This window comes from Pseudophryne corroboree, chromosome 9 (assembly GCF_028390025.1).
Source record: "Pseudophryne corroboree isolate aPseCor3 chromosome 9, aPseCor3.hap2, whole genome shotgun sequence".
NCBI lineage: Eukaryota > Metazoa > Chordata > Amphibia > Anura > Myobatrachidae > Pseudophryne > Pseudophryne corroboree.
The window spans coordinates 115,589,893-115,608,807 of NC_086452.1; the positions used below are offsets into that span (position 1 = coordinate 115,589,893).

General features: G+C 45.5%; 1 long non-coding RNA gene across 1 annotated transcript in view; it reads right to left on the bottom strand.

Moving 5' to 3' along the window:
• LOC134956759 (uncharacterized) overlaps positions 1 to 18,915 on the bottom strand; it is a 246,948-nt gene that overhangs the window by 44,021 nt on the left and 184,012 nt on the right. The gene's annotated exons all lie outside the window — the stretch shown is intronic.

Sequence of the window (18,915 nt, forward strand, 5' to 3'; positions counted from 1 at the left end):
GTTTTGCTGATCAGTGACCACCAGTTTATCCGTTCTCTGCCTGAAAAACGCTCCATATCTGTGCTCAGTGTGCTGCATATATCTGTGCTCACACTGCTTAATTGTGGGGACTGGGAAGCAGCAGTATTATATAGGAGGAGTACAGTGCAGAGTTTTGCTGACCAGTGACCACCAGTATTATACGTTGTCTGCCTGAAAAACGCTCCATATCTGTGCTCAGTGTGCTGCATATATCTGTGCTCACACTGCTTTATTGTGGGGACTGGGACCAGCAGTATTATATAGGAGGAGTACAGTGCAGAGTTTTGCTGACAGTGACCACCAGTATATATAGCAGTATGGTACGGAAGGCCACTGCTCTACCTACCTCTGTGTCGTCAAGTATACTATCCATCTAGATTCTATACCTGTGGTGCATTTTAGTTTTGCAGTTTGCTGACAGTGACCGCCAGTGTATATAGCAGTACGGTACGGAAGGCCACTGCTCTACCTACCTCTGTGTCGTCAAGTATACTATCCATCCATACCTGTGGTGCATTTCAGTTGTGCGCAGTATATATAGTAGTAGGCCATTGCTATTGATACTGGCATATAATTCCACACATTAAAAAAATGGAGAACAAAAATGTGGAGGTTAAAATAGAGAAAGATCAAGATCCACTTCCACCTCGTGCTGAAGCTGCTGCCACTAGTCATGGCCGAGACGATGAAATGCCATCAACGTCGTCTGCCAAGGCCGATGCCCAATGTCATAGTAGAGAGCATGTAAAATCCAAAAAACAAAAGTTCAGTAAAATGACCCAAAAATCAAAATTGAAAGCGTCTGATGAGACGCGTAAACTTGCCAATATGCCATTTACGGCACGGAGTGGCAAGGAACGGCTGAGGCCCTGGCCTATGTTCATGGCTAGTGGTTCAGATTCACATGAGGATGGAAGCACTCACCCTCTCGCTAGAAAACTGCAGTGCCACTCCTAGATGGGCCAGGTGTTTGTGTCGGCCACTTATGTCGCTTAGCTTAGTCACACAGCGACCTTGGTGCGCCTCTTTTTTTTTTTGCATCATGTGCTGTTTGGGGACAATTTTTTGGAAGTGCCATCCTGCCTGACACTGCAGTGCCACTCCTAGATGGGCCAGGTGTTTGTGTCGGCCACTTGTGTCGCTTAGCTTAGTCACACAGCGACCTTGGTGCGCCTCTTTTTTTCTTTGCATCATGTGCTGTTTGGGGACTATTTTTTTGAAGTGCCATCCTGCCTGACACTGCAGTGCCACTCCTAGATGGGCCAGGTGTTTGTGTCGGCCACTTGTGTCGCTTAGCTTAGTCACATAGCGACCTTGGTGCGCCTCTTTTTTCTTTGCATCATGTGCTGTTTGGGGACTATTTTTTGAAGTGCCATCCTGTCTGACACTGCAGTGCCAGTCCTAGATGGGCCAGGTGTTTGTGTCGGCCACTTGTGTCACTCAGCTTAGCCATCCAGCGACCTCGGTGCAAATTTTAGGACTAAAAATAATATTGTGAGGTGTGAGGTGTTCAGAATAGACTGAAAATGAGTGTAAATTATGGTTATTGAGGTTAATAATACTATGGGATCAAAATGACCCCAAAATTCTATGATTTAAGCTGTTTTTGAGGTTTTTTGTAAAAAAACACCAGAATCCAAAACACACCCGAATCCGACAAAAAAATTTCAGAGAGGTTTTGCCAAAACGCGTCCGAATCCAAAACACGGCCGCGGAACCGAATCCAAAACCAAAACACAAAACCCGAAAAATTTCCGGTGCACATCACTAATATACAATGTGGGTTACAGTACAGGTAGGATACCTTGTGGGTCAAATACAGTGCAGGATGCAGTGTGGGTTGGATAGCATGCACATCGGATACAGTGCAGGTCGGACACAGTGCAGGTCATATACAGTACAGGTCTAAAACAGTGCTGGCCGGATACACCAATAGTGCAGTTACTGTGACAAGGGGTGCCGGCGCTGTCCTCAGTGCAGGGGTGCCAGTGGTTTCCTCAATGTGAGGGTGTCTGCAGTGCACGGGTACCAGCGGTATCCTCTGTGCAGGAGTGCCGGTGGTGTTGGCAATGTGTGGGTGTCGGTGGTGTCCTCTGAGTGCGGGAGATGGCGCTGTCATCCCGCACTGTGCCAGAGTCCTTGCTCTCTAGTGGCTAGCGTCATCTTCCCAAATATCACAGGGAAGATGGCGCTGTCCGGAGAGAAGGGACCTGCTTTCTGATAAAGTAAGGTAGGAAGCAGATGCCCTGCCCCACACCCCTGCCTCCACCCCAGGTTAAAATTGTGCCCCCCTGCAAAATCAATAATTAATAGATGCTGCAAACAGATCCAGAAGCTCTTTTAGAAGGGGCGAGGATATACTGACATAAGGAAAGGAAGTGCACGTAATAATAATAATAAAAATGTATGTAGCACTTTTCTCCAGCAGGTCTCAAGTCGATTTAAAGACATAAGAAACCCCACACACATTTTACAAAGGATTTTGGGTGGTATCCAATTACATGTTGACTTCACTGCAGCGGTTACACTGTGGGAGATAAGCCATACAAGGACCCAACTCACCTATGGGAAAACTGAAGTCAACATGTAGTATATCCTGTAGAATAGGGGTATTGGGGAATGTGTTCCCTCAAGCGCTGATCACTTTACACAGAAATAGGTATGGGAAGGAAAATGCAATACGTTCCTTATCTTGAAGTGGACGTCCAGAAAAGAATCCGTCCTTAAATAGTGTGTGTTCCCTTAAACAGGTTTGCATATGAAACGAGAAAAAAGGTATCAAGGCCCTCATTCCGAGTTGATCGGTCGCAAGGCGAATTTAGCAGAGTTACACACGCTAAGCCGCCGCCTACTGGGAGTGAATCTTAGCTTCTTAAAATTGCGACCGATGTATTCGCAATATTGCGATTACTAACTACTTAGCAGTTTCAGAGTAGCTCCAGACTTACTCTGCCTGTGCGATCAGTTCAGTGCTTGTCGTTCCTGGTTGACGTCACACACACACCCAGCGTTCGGCCAGGCACTCCCACCGTTTCCCCGGCCACTCCTGCGTTTTTTCCGGAAACGGTAGCGTTTTCAGCCACACGCCCCTGAAACGCCGTGTTTCCGCCCAGTAACACCCATTTCCTGTCAATCACATTACGATCGCTGGAGCGAAGAAAAAGCCGTGAGTAAAATTACTTTCTTCATAGTAAAGTTACTTGGCGCAGTCGCAGTGCGAACATTGCGCATGCGTACTAAGCGGATTTTCACTGCGATGCGATGAAAAATACCGAGCGAACAACTCGGAATGAGGGCCCATGTGTAGTACATTCACAAATTTAATAGTATATGACACACATGGAATTACACATCTGACATTCAACAAAGATACATCTGACAATAGGGACTCGCACGGTCCTGTTTAGGGGAGAGTCAGAATAATTACCAGCGGGTCTGAGAACCGGTGGTGTAACAGTTCTCAAACAAGTTCTTTAAAGGTTACCAATCGTCTCTCCGGAAAAGTCAATTGGAGCCGGTTTCTGGTAATCACTCAGCAATCAGACTGGTTTAAAATGTGAACAGGCAGACTGTCCCTCACTTCACCTTGAGAAAGACCCGAAGTAAATCGGAAGGAAACGCGTTGGTTATTGGGGGACTAATAGCGGACTTTGCAGCTCCTGTCGCTACATCTGGATTGCTGAGTGATTACCAGAAACCGGCTCCAATTGACTTTTCCGGAGAGACGATTGGTAACCTTTAAAGAACTTGTTTGAGAACTGTTACACCACCGGTTCTCAGACCCGCTGGTAATTATTCTGACTCTCCCCTAAACAGGACCGTGCGAGTCCCTATTGTCAGATGTATCTTTGTTGAATGTCAGATGTGTAATTCCATGTGTGTCATATACTATTAAATTTGTGAATGTACTACACATGATACCTTTTTTCTCGTTTCATATGCAAACCTGTTTAAGGGAACACACACTATTTAAGGACGGATTCTTTTCTGGACGTCCACTTCAAGATAAGGAACGTATTGCATTTTCCTTCCCATACCTATTTCTGTGTAAAGTGATCAGCGCTTGAGGGAACACATTCCCCAATACCCCTATTCTACTGTATTGCATTTGGAGTAACGTGGAGAGATACTCCGTGGGGTTTGTTTGTACCTTAAAGCTGCTTTTGGTATTATAATATTATTGCGCAATTTTAGGTATCCGAAAAGAGCACTTTTGGTTTTGAATGTAGTATATCCTGCCTATGGAAGAACCATCCAAGGCAGCCATCTGAGGTAATGGGAGAGAGCACTACCTGTGAGAGTTTTAAATCTTTATTTATTAAACGCAATTTTGGTGACTACGTCTACTTCATGTAATAGGCCCATACATCTAATTGTGGCAGCTTGCTGTTCTGCGAATACCATTGTCAAGGAATCTGCAAAATCCAACAGGTTGGAAATACTCGATTCGCCGAATTAGATTAATGCAAGTCTGGGCTGTGCAACCTCAGCGAGTACAAGCCCTTACTGTGCAGCTCTGTGAAAATATTTATTTTGACACAGGCTAATATGAATCTAGGCTATTTGCTCTTCATTCTGGGAAGATATAATCATACTAGTGATGTGCACCGGAAATTTTTCGGGTTTTGTGTTTTGGTTTTGGATTCGGTTCCGCGGCCATGTTTTGGATTCGGACGCGTTTTGGCAAAACCTCCCTGAAATTTTTTGGGCGGATTCGGGTGTGTTTTGGATTCGGGTGTTTTTTTACAAAAAACCCTCAAAAACAGCTTAAATCATAGAATTTGGGGGTCAGTTTGATCCCATAGTATTATTAACCTCAATAACCATAATTTACACTCATTTTCAGTCTATTCTGAACACCTCACACCTCACAATATTATTTTTAGTCCTAAAATTTGAACCGAGGTCGCTGGATGGCTAAGCTAAGCGACACAAGTGGCCGACACAAACACCTGGCCCATCTAGGAGTGGCACTACAGTGTCAGACAGGATGGCACTTCAAAAAAATTGTCCCCAAACAGCACATGATGCAAAGAAAAAAAGAGGCGCACCAAGGTCGCTGTATGACTAAGCTAAGCGACCCAAGTGGCCGACACAAACACCTGGCCCATCTAGGAGTGGCACTGCAGTGTCAGGCAGGATGGCACTTCAAAAATATTGTCCCCAAACAGCACATGATGCAAAGAAAAAAAGGCGCAATGAGGTAGCTGTGTGACTAAGCTAAGCGACACAAGTGGCCGACACAAACACCTGGCCCATCTAGGAGTGGCACTGCAGTGTCAGGCAGGATGGCACTTCAAAAAAATTGTCCCCAAACAGCACATGATGCAAAGAAAAAAAGAGGCACACCAAGGTCGCTGTGTGACTAAGCTAAGCGACACAAGTGGCCGATACAAACACCTGGCCCATCTAGGAGTGGCACTGCAGTGTCAGGCAGGATGGCACTTCAAAAAAATAGTCCCCACTCAGCACATGATGCAAAGAAAAAAAGAGGCGCAATGAGGTAGCTGTGTGACTAAGCTAAGCGACCCAAGTGGCCGACACAAACACCTGGCCCATCTAGGAGTGGCACTGCAGTGTCAGGCAGGATGGCACTTCAAAAAAATTGTCCCCAAACAGCACATGATGCAAAGAAAAAAAGAGGCGCACCAAGGTCGCTGTGTGACTAAGCTAGGCGACACAAGTGGCCGACACAAACACCTGGCCCATCTAGGAGTGGCACTGCAGTGTCAGGCAGGATGGCACTTCAAAAAAATTGTCCCCAAACAGCACATGATGCAAAGAAAAAAAGAGGCACACCAAGGTCGCTGTGTGACTAAGCTAAGCGACACAAGTGGCCGATACAAACACCTGGCCCATCTAGGAGTGGCACTGCAGTGTCAGGCAGGATGGCACTTCAAAAAAATAGTCCCCACTCAGCACATGATGCAAAGAAAAAAAGAGGCACACCAAGGTCGCTGTGTGACTAAGCTAAGCGACCCAAGTGGCCGACACAAACACCTGGCCCATCTAGGAGTGGCACTGCAGTGTCAGGCAGGATGGCACTTCAAAAAAATTGTCCCCAAACAGCACATGATGCAAAGAAAAAAAGAGGCGCACCAAGGTCGCTGTGTGACTAAGCTAGGCGACACAAGTGGCCGACACAAACACCTGGCCCATCTAGGAGTGGCACTGCAGTGTCAGGCAGGATGGCACTTCAAAAAAATTGTCCCCAAACAGCACATGATGCAAAGAAAAAAAGAGGCGCACCAAGGTCGCTGTGTGACTAAGCTAAGCGACACAAGTGGCCGACACAAACACCTGGCCCATCTAGGAGTGGCACTGCAGTGTCAGGCAGGATGGCACTTCAAAAAAATTGTCCCCAAACAGCACATGATGCAAAGAAAAAAAGAGGCGCACCAAGGTCGCTGTGTGACTAAGCTAAGCGACCCAAGTGGCCGACACAAACACCTGGCCCATCTAGGAGTGGCACTGCAGTGTCAGGCAGGATGGCACTTCAAAAATATTGTCCCCAAACAGCACATGATGCAAAGAAAAAAAGGCGCAATGAGGTAGCTGTGTGACTAAGCTAAGCGACCCAAGTGGCCGACACAAACACCTGGCCCATCTAGGAGTGGCACTGCAGTGTCAGGCAGGATGGCACTTCAAAAAAATAGTCCCCAAACAGCACATGATGCAAAGAAAAAAAGAGGCGCACCAAGGTCGCTGTGTGACTAAGCTAAGCGACCCAAGTGGCCGACACAAACACCTGGCCCATCTAGGAGTGGCACTGCAGTGTCAGACAGGATGGCACTTCAAAAAAATAGTCCCCAAACAGCACATGATGCAAAGAAAAAAAGAGGCGCACCAAGGTCGCTGTGTGACTAAGCTAAGCGACCCAAGTGGCCGACACAAACACCTGGCCCATCTAGGAGTGGCACTGCAGTGTCAGGCAGGATGGCACTTCAAAAAAATTGTCCCCAAACAGCACATGATGCAAAGAAAAAAAGAGGCGCACCAAGGTCGCTGTATGACTAAGCTAAGCGACCCAAGTGGCCGACACAAACACCTGGCCCATCTAGGAGTGGCACTGCAGTGTCAGGCAGGATGGCACTTCAAAAATATTGTCCCCAAACAGCACATGATGCAAAGAAAAAAAGGCGCAATGAGGTAGCTGTGTGACTAAGCTAAGCGACCCAAGTGGCCGACACAAACACCTGGCCCATCTAGGAGTGGCACTGCAGTGTCAGGCCGGATGGCACTTCAAAAAAATTGTCCACAAACAGCACATGATGCAAAGAAAAAAAGAGGTGCACCAAGGTCGCTGTGTGACTAAGCTAAGCGACACAAGTGGCCGACACAAACACCTGGCCCATCTAGGAGTGGCACTGCAGTGTCAGGCAGGATGGCACTTCAAAAAAATTGTCCCCAAACAGCACATGATGCAAAGAAAAAAAGAGGCACACCAAGGTCGCTGTGTGACTAAGCTAAGCGACACAAGTGGCCGACACAAACACCTGGTCCATCTAGGAGTGGCACTGCAGTGTCAGGCAGGATGGCACTTCAAAAAAATAGTCCCCACTCAGCACATGATGCAAAGAAAAAAAGAGGCGCAATGAGGTAGCTGTGTGACTAAGCTAAGCGACCCAAGTGGCCGACACAAACACCTGGCCCATCTAGGAGTGGCACTGCAGTGTCAGGCAGGATGGCACTTCAAAAAAATTGTCCCCAAACAGCACATGATGCAAAGAAAAAAAGAGGCGCACCAAGGTCGCTGTGTGACTAAGCTAAGCGACACAAGTGGCCGACACAAACACCTGGCCCATCTAGGAGTGGCACTGCAGTGTCAGGCAGGATGGCACTTCAAAAAAATTGTCCCCAAACAGCGCATGATGCAAAGAAAAAAAGAGGCGCACCAAGGTCGCTGTGTGACTAAGCTAAGCGACCCAAGTGGCCGACACAAACACCTGGCCCATCTAGGAGTGGCACTGCAGTGTCAGGCAGGATGGCACTTCAAAAATATTGTCCCCAAACAGCACATGATGCAAAGAAAAAAAGGCGCAATGAGGTAGCTGTGTGACTAAGCTAAGCGACCCAAGTGGCCGACACAAACACCTGGCCCATCTAGGAGTGGCACTGCAGTGTCAGGCAGGATGGCACTTCAAAAAAATTGTCCCCAAACAGCACATGATGCAAAGAAAAAAAGAGGCGCACCAAGGTCGCTGTGTGACTAAGCTAAGCGACCCAAGTGGCCGACACAAACACCTGGCCCATCTAGGAGTGGCACTGCAGTGTCAGACAGGATGGCACTTCAAAAAAATAGTCCCCAAACAGCACATGATGCAAAGAAAAAAAGAGGCGCACCAAGGTCGCTGTGTGACTAAGCTAAGCGACACAAGTGGCCGACACAAACACCTGGCCCATCTAGGAGTGGCACTGCAGTTTTCTAGCGAGAGGATGAGTGCTTTCATCCTCATGTGAATCTGAACCACTAGCCATGAACATAGGCCAGGGCCTCAGCCGTTCCTTGCCACTCCGTGTCGTAAATGGCATATTGGCAAGTTTACGCTTCTCATCAGACGCTTTCAATTTTGATTTTTGGGTCATTTTACTGAACTTTTGTTTTTTGGATTTTACATGCTCTCTACTATGACATTGGGCATCGGCCTTGGCAGACGACGTTGATGGCATTTCATCATCTCGGCCATGACTAGTGGCAGCAGCTTCAGCACGAGGTGGAAGTGGATCTTGATCTTTCCCTATTTTAACCTCCACATTTTTGTTCTCCATTTTTTAATGTGTGGAATTATATGCCAGTATCAATAGCAATGGCCTACTACTATATATACTGCGCACAACTGAAATGCACCACAGGTATGGATGGATAGTATACTTGACGACACAGAGGTAGGTAGAGCAGTGGCCTTCCGTACCGTACTGCTATATATACTGGTGGTCACTGTCAGCAAACTGCAAAACTAAAATGCACCACAGGTATAGAATCTAGATGGATAGTATACTTGACGACACAGTGGTAGGTAGAGCAGTGGCCTTCCGTACCGTACTGCTATATATACTGGTGGTCACTGTCAGCAAACTGCAAAACTAAAATGCACCACAGGTATAGAATCTTGATGGATAGTATACTTGACGACACAGAGGTAGGTAGAGCAGTGGCCTTCCGTACCGTACTGCTATATATACTGGTGGTCACTGTCAGCAAACTGCAAAACTAAAATGCACCACAGGTATAGAATCTAGATGGATAGTATACTTGACGACACAGAGGTAGGTAGAGCAGTGGCCTTCTGTACCGTACTGCTATATATACTGGTGGTCACTGTCAGCAAACTGCAAAACTAAAATGCACCACAGGTATAGAATCTTGATGGATAGTATACTCGACGACACAGAGGTAGGTAGAGCAGTGGCCTTCCGTACCGTACTGCTATATATACTGGTGGTCACTGTCAGCAAACTGCAAAACTAAAATGCACCACAGGTATAGAATCTTGATGGATAGTATACTTGATGACACAGAGGTAGGTAGAGCAGTGGCCTTCCGTACCGTACTGCTATATATACTGGTGGTCACTGTCAGCAAACTGCAAAACTAAAATGCACCACAGGTATAGAATCTAGATGGATAGTATACTTGATGACACAGAGGTAGGTAGAGCAGTGGCCTTCCGTACCGTACTGCTATATATACTGGTGGTCACTGTCAGCAAACTGCAAAACTAAAATGCACCACAGGTATAGAATCTAGATGGATAGTATACTTGACGACACAGAGGTAGGTAGAGCAGTGGCCTTCCGTACCGTACTGCTATATATACTGGTGGTCACTGTCAGCAAACTGCAAAACTAAAATGCACCACAGGTATAGAATCTAGATGGATAGTATACTTGACGACACAGAGGTAGGTAGAGCAGTGGCCTTCCGTACCGTACTGCTATATATACTGGTGGTCACTGTCAGCAAACTGCAAAACTAAAATGCACCACAGGTATAGAATCTAGATGGATAGTATACTTGACGACACAGAGGTAGGTAGAGCAGTGGCCTTCTGTACCGTACTGCTATATATACTGGTGGTCACTGTCAGCAAACGGCTAAACTAAAATGCACCACAGGTATAGAATCTAGATGGATAGTATACTTGACGACACAGAGGTAGGTAGAGCAGTGGCCTTCCGTACCGTACTGCTATATATACTGGTGGTCACTGTCAGCAAACTGCAAAACTAAAATGCACCACAGGTATAGAATCTAGATGGATAGTATACTTGACGACACAGAGGTAGGTAGAGCAGTGGCCTTCCGTACTGTACTGCTATATATACTGGTGGTCACTGATCAGCAAAACTCTGCACTGTACTCCTCCTATATAATACTGCTGTTCCCCAGTCCCCACAATAAAGCAGTGTGAGCACAGATATATGCAGCACACTGAGCACAGATATGGAGCATTTTTCAGGCAGACAACGTATAATACTGGTGGTCACTGGTCAGCAAAACTCTGCACTGTAGTCCTCCTATATAATACTGCTGGTCCCCAGTCCCCACAATAAAGCAGTGTGAGCACAGATATATGCAGCACACTGAGCACAGATATGGAGCGTTTTTCAGGCAGACAACGTACAATACTGGTGGTCACTGGTCAGCAAAACTCTGCAAAGTACTCCTGCTATATAATACTGCTGGTCCCCAGTCCCCACAATAAAGCAGTGTGAGCACAGATATATGCAGCACACTGAGCACAGATATGGAGCGTTTTTCAGGCAGACAACGTATAATACTGGTGGTCACTGGTCAGCAAAACTCTGCACTGTACTCCTCCTATATAATACTGGTGGTCTCCAGTCCCACAATAAAGCAGTGTGAGCACAGATATATGCAGCACACTGAGCACAGATATGGAGCGTTTTTCAGACAGAGAACGGATAAAACTGGTGGTCACTGATCAGCAAAACTCTGCACTGTACTCCTCCTATATAATACAGCTGCTCCCCGGTCCCCACAATTAAGCAATAAGCACAAATATTTGCATCAACATTAATAAACGGAAAGGACGCCAGCCACGTCCTCTCCCTAACATTTCCAATGCACGAGTGAAAATGGCGGCGACGCGCGGCTGCTTATATAGAATTCGAATCTCGCAAGAATCCGACAGCGGGATGATGACGTTCGGGCGCGCTCGGGTTAACCGAGCCATACGGGAGAATCCGAGTATGCCTCGGACCCGTGTAAAATGGGTGAAGTTCGAGGGGGTTCGATTTCCGAGGAACCGAACCCGCTCATCACTAAATCATACTGTACTTTATGTTAGTAATTGGATTAGTAAAAGGTTTTCTGTGTAGTTCATTTAAATACCATGTCATTCCAGGACACAAATCAAGAACAGGAAAAACAAGTTGAAACAATAAGGTGAAATATAAGAGCATTACCTTATAATCACTGGGTGTGACATCTTACCCAATAAATGGGCATAACAAATGCTATGCAATTATCTCTGCATTCTGTTTTGCAGTGTCAGGGTTATGTCATGTACCATAAAAAACTGAAAAAAACAACAGAAAATGACAATAGCTTACAACACAGCAGGAATCTACAAAGCAACATTGTGTAATGTATCTTAGGTGTTAAATAAGCATTTTTCCTGCAGAATACAGAACAGAGACGTTGTTTTTAATACAACTGTAATAAGTGGCAATAACTATTGGAATTGCATTTACTTCCTTATATGTAAACAGATCGCTTGTTAACAGACGATGACCCAACCTCTGTGGTACTTAAGCCATATACACGCTGGATTATTTTTTTAAATAATTTGGACAATAATGACACATTGGCCCTCATTCCGAGTTGTTAGCAGCATTGCACACGCTAAGCCGCCGCCTACTGGGAATGAATCTTAGCTTAGCAAAATTGCGAACGAAAGATTCTCAAAATTGTGAATAGAAATTTCTAAGCAGTTTCTGAGTAGTTCGAGACTTACTCTGCCACTGCGATCAGTTCAGTCAGTTTCGTTCCTGGTTTGACGTCACAAACACACCCAGCGTTCGCCCAGACACTCCTCCGTTTCTCCAGCCACTCCCGCGTTTTTCCCAGAAACGGCAGCGTTTTTTAACACACTCCCAGAAAACGGCCAGTTTCCGCCCAGAAACACCCACTTCCTGTCAATCACACTACGATCACCAGAACGAAGAAAAAACCTTGTAATGCCGTGATTAAAATACCAAACTTCTTAGCAAATTTACTTGGCGCAGTCGCAGTGCGAACATTGTGCATGTGCAAATAGCGGAAAATCGCTGCAATGCGAAGAAAATTACCAAGCGAACAACTCGGAATGAGGGCCATTGTTTAGATAATCATGTGTATGCACAATATCGGAATGTGAATAACAACATTAAACCTCATATAGTCTGAGGATTGTCCGTAACATAAACCATAACATCTTAACACTTAATTATAATAAATAAAGACACGGAGACTTGAATTTGGCAGAAAATGTTAGCTATTTATTTAAGTGAACCATTAACTGTGAATAATTAAACTAAAGTATGGTGGCCAGAAAGAACGGCTAAAACAACCATATCCCATAAACAAACTATCTTTTAAAAAACTGACGTAAACCTTCCAACAAACAATAGGTATCCGCTCAACCTCCATCCTGACTACCCACCCGTGAAGGTGATGAGGCTGCCACCCGAGAAGGCGGTCCAGCAGATGTGGTCCAGCAGATGTAAAACCAGTCAGCGAAGGAGAGCGCACCTAAAAATCAACCACCAAACGACCTCCAATCCACTCTTTAATACAACAAATGTTAACTTGCTGTTCTTTCCTGCCAACAGCGAAGTTCTGCTCCACAGAAACTACGCACCACCACTAGAGATGAGCGGGTTCGGTTTCTTTGAATCCGAACCCGCACGAACTTCACTTTTTTTTCCACGGGTCCGAGCGACTCGGATCTTCCCGCCTTGCTCGGTTAACCCGAGCGCGCCCGAACGTCATCATGACGCTGTCGGATTCTCGCGAGGCTCGGATTCTATCGCGAGACTCGGATTCTATATAAGGAGCCGCGCGTCGCCGCCATTTTCACTCGTGCATTGAGATTGATAGGGAGAGGACGTGTCTGGCGTCCTCTCCATTAGAATAGAGATAGATAGATTAGATAGAGAGAGATTGTGCAGAGTCGCAGACAGAGTTAGTTTACCACAGTCAGTGACCAGTGCAGTTGCTAGTTAACTTTTATTTAATATAATATATCCGTTCACTTCTCTCTGCTATATCCGTTCTCTGCCTGAAAAAAAAAACGATACACAGCACAGTCAGTCACACAGTGTGACTCAGTCTGTGTGCACTCAGCTCAGCCCAGTGTGCTGCACAGTCATCAATGTATAAATTAAAAGCTTATAATTAATTGTGGGGGAGACTGGGGAGCACTGCAGGTTGTTAGCAGGAGCCAGGAGTACAATTATATTAATTAATTATATTAATTAACAGTGCACACTTTTGCTGCAGGAGTGGTGACCAGTGCCTGACCACCAGTATAGTATTGTTGTATACTACTAATATCTCTTTAAATATCAACCAGTCTATATTAGCAGCAGACACAGTACAGTGCGGTAGTTCACGGCTGTGGCTACCTCTGTGTCGGCACACGGCAGGCAGTCCGTCCGACCAGAATTGTATTATTTATTATTATATACCTACCACCTAACCGTGGTTTTTTTTTCATTCTTTATACCGTCATAGTGTCATCCTAATTGTTACGAGTATACTACTATCTCTTTATCAACCAGTGTACAGTGCGGTAGTTCACGGCTGTGGCTACCTCTGTGTCGGCACACGGCAGGCAGTCCGTCCGACCAGAATTGTATTATTTATTATTATATACCTACCACCTAACCGTGGTTTTTTTTTCATTCTTTATACCGTCATAGTGTCATCCTAATTGTTACGAGTATACTACTATCTCTTTATCAACCAGTGTACAGTGCGGTAGTTCACGGCTGTGGCTACCTCTGTGTCGGCACACGGCAGGCAGTCCGTCCGACCAGAATTGTATTATTTATTATTATATACCTACCACCTAACCGTGGTTTTTTTTTCATTCTTTATACCGTCATAGTGTCATACTAGTTGTTACGAGTATACTACTATCTCTTTATCAACCAGTGTACAGTGCGGTAGTTCACGGCTGTGGCTACCTCTGTGTCGGCACACGGCAGGCAGTCCGTCCGACCAGAATTGTATTATTTATTATTATATACCTACCACCTAACCGTGGTTTTTTTTTCATTCTTTATACCGTCATAGTGTCATCCTAATTGTTACGAGTATACTACTATCTCTTTATCAACCAGTGTACAGTGCGGTAGTTCACGGCTGTGGCTACCTCTGTGTCGGCACACGGCAGGCAGTCCGTCCGACCAGAATTGTATTATTTATTATTATATACCTACCACCTAACCGTGGTTTTTTTTTCATTCTTTATACCGTCATAGTGTCATCCTAATTGTTACGAGTATACTACTATCTCTTTATCAACCAGTGTACAGTGCGGTAGTTCACGGCTGTGGCTACCTCTGTGTCGGCACACGGCAGGCAGTCCGTCCGACCAGAATTGTATTATTTATTATTATATACCTACCACCTAACCGTGGTTTTTTTTTCATTCTTTATACCGTCATAGTGTCATCCTAATTGTTACGAGTATACTACTATCTCTTTATCAACCAGTGTACAGTGCGGTAGTTCACGGCTGTGGCTACCTCTGTGTCGGCACACGGCAGGCAGTCCGTCCGACCAGAATTGTATTATTTATTATTATATACCTACCACCTAACCGTGGTTTTTTTTTCATTCTTTATACCGTCATAGTGTCATCCTAATTGTTACGAGTATACTACTATCTCTTTATCAACCAGTGTACAGTGCGGTAGTTCACGGCTGTGGCTACCTCTGTGTCGGCAGTCGGCAGGCAGTCCGTCCATCCATAATTGTATTATTATTATAATATATACCACCTAACCGTGGTTTTTTTTTCATTCTTTATACCGTCATAGTGTCATACTAGTTGTTACGAGTATACTACTATCTCTTTATCAACCAGTGTACAGTGCGGTAGTTCACGGCTGTGGCTACCTCTGTGTCGGCACTCGGCAGCCCGTCCATAATTGTATATACCACCTAACCGTGGTTTTTTTTTCTTTCTTTATACATACATACTAGTTACGAGTATACTATCTCTTTATCAACCAGTCTATATATTAGCAGCAGACACAGTACAGTGCGGTAGTTCACGGCTGTGGCTACCTCTGTGTCGGCACTCGGCAGCCCGTCCATAATTGTATATACCACCTAACCGTGGTTTTTTTTTCTTTCTTTATACATACATACTAGTTACGAGTATACTATCTCTTTATCAACCAGTCTATATATTAGCAGCAGACACAGTACAGTGCGGTAGTTCACGGCTGTGGCTACCTCTGTGTCGGCACTCGGCAGCCCGTCCATAATTGTATATACCACCTAACCGTGGTTTTTTTTTCTTTCTTTATACATACATACTAGTTACGAGTATACTATCTCTTTATCAACCAGTCTATATATTAGCAGCAGACACAGTACAGTGCGGTAGTTCACGGCTGTGGCTACCTCTGTGTCGGCACTCGGCAGCCCGTCCATAATTGTATATACCACCTAACCGTGGTTTTTTTTTCTTTCTTTATACATACATACTAGTTACGAGTATACTATCTCTTTATCAACCAGTCTATATATTAGCAGCAGACACAGTACAGTGCGGTAGTTCACGGCTGTGGCTACCTCTGTGTCGGCACTCGGCAGCCCGTCCATAATTGTATATACCACCTAACCGTGGTTTTTTTTTCTTTCTTTATACATACATACTAGTTACGAGTATACTATCTCTTTATCAACCAGTCTATATATTAGCAGCAGACACAGTACAGTGCGGTAGTTCACGGCTGTGGCTACCTCTGTGTCGGCACTCGGCAGCCCGTCCATAATTGTATACTAGTATCCAATCCATCCATCTCCATTGTTTACCTGAGGTGCCTTTTAGTTGTGCCTATTAAAATATGGAGAACAAAAATGTTGAGGTTCCAAAATTAGGGAAAGATCAAGATCCACTTCCACCTCGTGCTGAAGCTGCTGCCACTAGTCATGGCCGAGACGATGAAATGCCAGCAACGTCGTCTGCCAAGGCCGATGCCCAATGTCATAGTACAGAGCATGTCAAATCCAAAACACCAAATATCAGTAAAAAGCCTCTTTTTTTCTTTGCGTCATGTGCTGTTTGGGGAGGGTTTTTTGGAAGGGACATCCTGCGTGACACTGCAGTGCCACTCCTAGATGGGCCCGGTGTTTGTGTCGGCCACTAGGGTCGCTAATCTTACTCACACAGCTACCTCATTGCGCCTCTTTTTTTCTTTGCGTCATGTGCTGTTTGGGGAGGGTTTTTTGGAAGGGACATCCTGCGTGACACTGCAGTGCCACTCCTAGATGGGCCCGGTGTTTGTGTCGGCCACTAGGGTCGCTTATCTTACTCACACAGCGACCTCGGTGCAAATTTTAGGACTAAAAATAATATTGTGAGGTGTGAGGTATTCAGAATAGACTGAAAATGAGTGTAAATTATGGTTTTTGAGGTTAATAATACTTTGGGATCAAAATGACCCCCAAATTCTATGATTTAAGCTGTTTTTTAGTGTTTTTTGAAAAAAACACCCGAATCCAAAACACACCCGAATCCGACAAAAAAAATTCGGTGAGGTTTTGCCAAAACGCGGTCGAACCCAAAACACGGCCGCGGAACCGAACCCAAAACCAAAACACAAAACCCGAAAAATTTCAGGCGCTCATCTCTAACCACCACCATACCCCTAACCCACCGAACCAACCACCGAAAACAGATCCTCCAGAAATATAGATAGTCCCTGTCCTGTCAAGTGCACCCCATCAGGTCCAAACAAGTAGAAGTACCGGAACTTGATCCGCTAGTGTCAAACTATCGCACCGCCATGGGCCACCACAAACTTAGCAACCGCGGCATTCACTTTCCGGCGAGCCACATCGATCGCCCGACAATCCACCACTCCACGCCAACACAACCGCGGCACTATACAAGACCAGATAAGCCTACAGCCTGGCCAAGTGCCCGTAATCACTTGCAAACCCTGAATAATGGCCAATCGAAGATTCACCGCCTTCCTCTTACCCAGGTCGTTCCCTCCTAAGTGAATCACCAACAGCTTGGGGATGCCAAACCGCCGAACCTGCTCCATAAGCCTCGCTTTCAGGTCATGCCAAAGCATACCCCGAACACCTATCCACCGTACGTCATCCGATCCAACAAAGCAAGGAGCCCCTTCCGCAGCCAGAAACTCGGCTGCCCAATAAACATAGGAGTGACCAATCACCCACACACCACACACATCCTCCCGCCAACCTATAAAGGGAAAGTCAGATAAACAAATGTGAATATGTGAGGTAAAACCAAACCCAGCCCAGAACAGGAACCAACTACCAAAACGAGGATCTGCCAAAAAGAAAAATTGAATAGAGGACTATAAGTTTCCTCTTGGACAAGCTTCAGGCCAATCGAAGCAACAGAAAGAAACAAAAGGAAAAGCAAAATAATAAAAAGGGGGAGGGAAGGGGGGGTTAGAGTTGGGGGGGGGGGTGTAGGGACACACAGGATAACTCGGCTGGAGGTGAAACGTAAAAACCTGCTGAGGAACTTGTAATTAGATGCCAATTAGCCGAATTGAATGAATTACGCCAAATCAGTTCGTCAGTTCAGGCAAAAAATTGCGAAGCACTCCAGACCCCCACTGCCAGCAGTGGCGAGTAGCTAGCCATCCGAGTAGGGAGGACAGGGGAGACAAACAAAACAGCACGAACACACTGAACTGAAACACATAACGCAGTAAACGAACAACATGTTAGTAGCAACAAACTCGCTTACGCAACAGCGGGCCGAATGTAACGCTTATAAGCCGCCGACTTCCAGCGGCCCAAAGCCTTAAGTTCGTCCACAGCGCGCCCTGCAGATGCTGCGGAAGTGGCGGCCCCGATTCTAAAGGAATGTGAACCAAAGTCCCGAGGGGAGAGGCCCAAACTGGACAGGCAGCGCCGCATCATCCATGTAAATTGGTACTTCGTCAATGGCGACCTGTGGCCGGAGAGACTAGCCAGCCACACGTGTAATGGCGTCTGCGGCACTGAAGGGGTTAACCCTCGTGCCCAGCGCCATGTTGCGGACTGTTTAAAAGTTTGTTGAATCATGTGTTTTACTTTTAACATGTCATATGTAGTGCTCTGTGCACTATTGCAGGAATGCATGTTTAACTGTATCTATTTTATATTCAAGACAGGCTTGGTGTAAATTTAAAGGAAAAATGCAGTTACTATAGATGTCTGAATACGCATCTCTTATCCTCTGGAAATAGGAAGTGGCATGCTAATGGCCCTGTTCTATCAGAGAGGTGTGAAGGACAATACCTTTTGATGTGTAAGTTCCTTAGAGAGAGATGCTAATCACTGGGTTTATGGGCTTGGAATCTGTTTCATGTAGGCGATTTGATATACGATCCGTGAATGGAAGATAAAGGAAGGAAGACTGTTTGTTTGTATTGTAGCCATTCCTGTTGTAATCTTAAACACTGGGATTGCCTGGAGATGTGAATGACCAGAAACATCTGTATTTTGAAGATATGTGATAAATTTATCAATAGTGAATGTTAATCTGATACCAAACGTTGTCTGGGTGACAGGAAGGAGGATATTGTTTTATTGCACTTATATCCTTGTAAAATGTAATTTATTGGTATTTTGTAAAATAACCTGATTGGTTGGAGAAGACAGGGAGGGCTTACCCC